Consider the following 6,002-nt stretch of genomic DNA (forward strand, 5'->3'; position numbering starts at 1 on the left):
ATCTCACTATCAAATACTTAATCTCACAATACAAATGAATTTGATACTAACGTTTACAGAACCAATAGAATTTCAAATTCAATAACATAAGCAATAACAATTCCCTACATAAAATAACATGAATCAGAAACAGTATTTCCAATTCAAGGTGGAAAAAATGTAGAGATATAAATATAATAAATTAAAATTAGAGAAATCCTTGTAATTTAATTCTAACAACATAAATGACAAATAAAACACTTGATTGTGTATTGATCAACAACAGAAGATCAAATTAAAGCAACAGGAAGTGAAATTTGACCATATGTCCAAAATCATGCAAACATATGATGCTTTTCTAATGGGAGAAGATCGTCATGCAAGTATTACAATGTTGACAAAGTAAGACCAAAGCGTTAGGTGGATGACAACCTAAAACCCAACAGACCAATTCTATATATACCTATTCAAGAACATATTATGTAGATATTATATAGAAGCAAAACAACATGTAAAGAAGAAGTACATACGCTATAGTTTCTAACCAATAAATTACAGTCTCTACACTGTTCTAATAAAAAAGCAAGAGACTTCGTCTCATCCATTTTCCATAGGCCTTCCTCATACTTGTACCTCCTCAGAAAGCCTTCATCACTTCGGGTACACTGGCACATGATGCACGAGGGCTCAGTACATGTTAAGAACTCAGGTAATCGAGCAGTCTTCTGCAAGATAATTTTATCTAACTTCCTAATAATTTTTTCGGGCAATGTGGAGGAAGCAGTGGACCTTCTATAAGAAGACAATGTGATATGTTGAGGATTTCCAGATTTGGTACATCATCCAATATAAGCAATAGGGCATCCTTATTTATCATTAAACATCTCAAGCTCAAAACCTTCAAATTTGGAAGAAATCTGGCTATCGTAGAAGCAAAGAGAACATCAAAAAGACCCATGACCTTCAGTTCACTGAAGTTCTTGCAATTTAAGCTATTTCCTCCTTAAGATAAGGGGGAATTGCTATACTAGACGTTGTCAGAGATTCGAGACATCTCTATGTACGAATGGCCTTGCAGATTACATCTTTTTTTATTCTGTTCCAAGCTGGCATAACAAGGCGTCTCAGTTGCGGGTATCTGTAGACAACAATATATGGTAGATTACTTCCCAGTTCACTGTGCAAAAAAAAAAAAAAAAAAAAAAATTAAAGATGATGATCACTGGAACCAAAGACAATCGAAAAGACTTGGTCAATAAACAGCGAGAAAAAAAAAATTACCTTTCAACAAGGTTTTAAATAGAAACATAAAAAACTTTACCTTTCAGCAATATAAATAAATTGTTCGTCCCCTACATACAAATTGAAGTGAAAAATCGAGATTCATGAATACCCATGCTGGTTGTTCGCCATGAATACCCATGCGGATTGTTCATTGTGTGGCACATTTTGGAAGATCTAGAATTGCTCAATTTTGACACATTGGACAGTCAAATTGCTCTATCTTGACACTCTGGCTTGGTATTTATTGCGTCATCTATAATTAATTATTATTAATAATAATAATACAGGTGCATTGCATTGGTATTCCAAATATGTGAATTAATAACAAGTATACAGGTGTATTGGATTGCTATTACTTATTGCATTGTATTGACATTGGAAAACTCTCTTCGTATTGAATTCGTATTTAATTGTGTTGGTATTCGGAAGGTCTAAATAAGGGGTTATAAAAGAGGCGCAGGTTCAGTTGTGGATCATCCAATTTGTTTATTGGTGTCAACAATATGTCTGGTCTTTTGTTAATTGTTAGATTGAATGATTGTTTTTGTTCGGTCAATTTATTTGAATGATTAATTGTATTTCTTTCGAACAGTTAGTTTGTTCCTTGATAATTTTAATAGGAAGATTAATTAACTTTTGTTGTTTCCGTTTGTAGGTACCAGTTTTTATACGAATGGATAATTGTTTGTTAACGATGTTTACATGAAGATCGATCACATTTTATTGTGTTTGTTTTCAAGGGAATGTGGATATGCATTTGTTATTTCGTTTGTAGAGTCATTTTTGCATTGCGTCCATTCTGCTGATCGACCGGCATGAGATGTTGATTCGATAGAGCCTGTGCGTTGTGCGGGCATGTTTATTTAATATTTATGGAATAGGTTGTAAAAATAACTTCTATATATGTACAAGTTTTAGAGTAAATATAACTTTTATATACGTACAGAAATTAATAATTGCGCCTTTATAATTATTAATATCAATTAATATTATGAAGATCAATTATTTGAACTTAAAATTTATATTGAATTCATTTTCAGGTTTGACATTGACTATTTTTCTCACAGTATAGGATTCTTTCCAAGCTAAGGTTTGAAAACAGACTAATTTCCATCTTTTTACGTTTTTCTAAATCTTCAACAAACGAGTCAATGTCTTATCAGAACACTCATCCACGTAAACATACGGTTATAAAGGGATTTTGATGATATTTGATCTCAACATTGACAAATCAAGAGTTTTCCAAAGCAGAGGATCGCAACAAGCTGAACGCCATGAATTACAAATGCGAGCAATCCCTAAAGTCAACTGGAAGATATCAAAAGACAGGAAGATTTTCACCTACATAAGATATCCACATAATGCATGTGCAGTGCATAAAATATCAATCAATACATTAATTTATATAAATTTAAAAAAGATTCATACTAATCGAATGTGTCAAATGCTTAATATACTTGCGTAGAGATATAGATGAATGCAAACCGTTTAAATGATTATGGCCAAAAAAGTCTATAATCGTTGAATACAATAATAAATTTTTCTCGATAGAAACAACAATGAAACAACTTTGATATACATAACAAAACCAAATAATTAATGTTCAACAAAATAGAAATATCATCATTAATTTACAAAAATACTACTGATTACACTTTTATGCGTTACAAACGATTTGCTACCGTTTCGTGTCTCATCGCCCAATAAGTTGTCAACACTTTTTCAATCAACGTGTCTATCTTTTATTAAATGTCTGTTAATTTTCCCGGAGCAACTTTTATATTGTAACAAAAATTCTCGCATAACATGAGTTCAAATTTATTCCCTCCATTTATTTTCTATTTCTATTTAGATAAAACAAGTCAATAGATATTCTAATGTGAAGTAACAAAATTTTAATTAGGAGACTAAAATACTGGAAAAAACATAAACAATATTAATATTTTAATAGACATTTAAATAACAGTATTAGGCAAAATAAAACATATTCAAAATTAATAATTAACACGATATTATCTACCAAATCCAAACACACAGAAAACGGTTTGCTATCCAGTACCCACACAAAAATTATATAAGACCGTAATAACATCATAAATTCCATATACTTACACTGAAAAAAAAAAACACGGCCAAAACATCATGATTCCTTACAAAAGAACGAAAACACAACTCACAAATATATTATAATTACAATCTCAAATTGTGCAATGAATCATTGCAAAAGCAACTCAGAATAACAACACCACCCTTCAAGCAATACAGTTGACATAAGTTTTACTAATATCATCGCATTTCGTTAATTTGTTCATTTCATTATTTCCTTAGTCATACAGAAAACCGTATTTCAACTTCCAATAATTGAAATTGATTATGCCAAATCACTTGTGTCTTTAGTTCTTAACAGTTTTCTATTACATAATTTTTTAATTGTTAATTTCTTGATCCTACAGGTAATGATATTATGATTACCAACTCTCGAAACAATTATTTACACTTTTTTTTATTGTTGTTGTGGATCTTCTGTTTGGAAAACACCTTCTTTTTTTTATTATTGTGGATCTTGTGTTTGAAAACCATTATTTACTGTACAAATTACAGATGCAAATCTCTAAATGAGCAAACAAATGTAAAGGAAGTCTTACATAGAATAAACATCTTCAAACAACAATACAAACTACCAGCAATAACAACAGTAGGTTTGTCCATTTTGAAGATCCTTGCAGAAACAGATAATAACCATGCTTTGTTACTGTTTGGAACACATTTGTTCTTCGTGGAACATGATAGAAGTAGAGGATTACAACTACTCATTGCAACTTGCAAACAAGATGACCAGCAAGCCATGTATCAAATCGTCGTTGCTCTAATCACTATGCACGACAATAAAGGTATAAAAATTATATGACCTATTAATTTCGCATGTTTTCTTTAAGTATCAACAACATTGTAAACGACAACATTTTTCATCATTTACAAATTTTAGAAAGCCAAAACGACAGTGCACAGTAAAACTTTAATATTACCACTTCAGCCGAACAATGTCACTATAACAAATCATCAAAGTATAAAAGAATCGAGACTGAAAGATTCCTTCAAAATCTCACTATCAAATACTAAACTTGACAATAGAAATGAATTTTACAATAACAATTACAAACTAAATAACATGAATTGAAATATATAAAATACTCAATTGCGTATTAGTTTGAAACTACTTCATTTTGAAATAACATTAATGAATAACCAAAGATAAATTTGAAACAACTGAAGGTAAAATTTTAACATGTGTACATAATTATGCAGACAAATAATACTTTTCCCATGGGAGAAGATCATCATGCAAGTATTACAATGTTGACGACCTAAAATGAAAGCCTTAAGAGGATGATAACCTAAAACACAATAGACCAATTCTATATATGCTTATTCAACAACATATTATTTATATATTACATACAAGCAAAACAAAATATTAAAATTACAATCTCTATAGCATCCTAATCAAAGAGCAAGAGACCTCGCCTCATCCATTTTCCATAGACCTTTCTCATACTTGTACCACCTCATAAAGCCTTCATCACTTCAAGTACGCTGGCACATGATGCACAAGTGCTCAATACATGTTAAGAACTCACGTAATCAAGCAGCCTTTTCCAAGATAATTTTATCTAGCTTCTTAATAATTTTTTCGGGCATCACTGGAGAAAGAAGTGGACCTTTTATAAGAAGACTATGCGATATGTTGAGGACTTCCAAATTTCATAGGTCATCTAATACAAGCAATAAGGCATCCTTTACTATCGTCAAGCATCTCAAGCTCAAAACCTTCAAATTTGGAAGAAATTTGACTATCAGAGAACATCAAAAGGACCCATGATCTTGAGTTCATTGAAGCTCTTGCAATTTACGGCTATTTCCTCTATAAGATAAGGCGAATTTACTATACTAAGCATTGTCAAGGATTCGAGAGATCTCCATGTACGAATGGCCTTGCAAATTACATCCTTCTTTATTCTATTCCAAGCTAGCATAACAAGACACCTTAGATGGGGGCACCTGCAGACAACAATATATGGTCCATTACTTCCCAATTCACTATACCAAAAAGAAAATCAAAGGTGATGATCACTATTACCAACGGCAATGCCAAAGACTCAGTTTATACAGCAAGAATAAAAAGACAAAATTACCTTTCAACAAGGTTTTAAACAAAAACATAAAAAAATTACCTTTCAACAATATACGTAAATTGTTCGTCCCCTGCATACAAATTGAAGTGAAAAATCAAGGTTCTTATCTGTCCCCAACTGAGACTCAATGAAATTTTCAACAAACGAGTCAATGCCTTATCAGAATACTCATCCACTGTAATACTTTCTCTTTCTAGCTAGTATACTCGTAAAATAATAGTAAAACTCACTAAATATATATAAGAAAATATACATGTAGATGAGTATAAAATAATGGGCCTATATCTAATTTTCTTTATATACAAATCTTTGCAAAATATAATATAGTCACAAAACAACAACTCGACAGTGTTGCCAAACCCTTCCACTTCTTGACGTTCCAAGCGACCTCATCTCACCTACTACCTGCAAAAACATTGAAAACAACAGGATAAGCACTAATGGCTTAGTACGTAAACCCGATATACTACTCTTCTCTCTCTGTTGCTTTTATTATGAATTTCTTTCCTTACATCACACTTCTTTATTCTTCTCTGTTCTTTCTCA

This window comes from Pistacia vera, unplaced genomic scaffold (genome assembly GCF_008641045.1).
Source record: "Pistacia vera cultivar Batoury unplaced genomic scaffold, PisVer_v2 Contig33, whole genome shotgun sequence".
Taxonomy (NCBI): domain Eukaryota; kingdom Viridiplantae; phylum Streptophyta; class Magnoliopsida; order Sapindales; family Anacardiaceae; genus Pistacia; species Pistacia vera.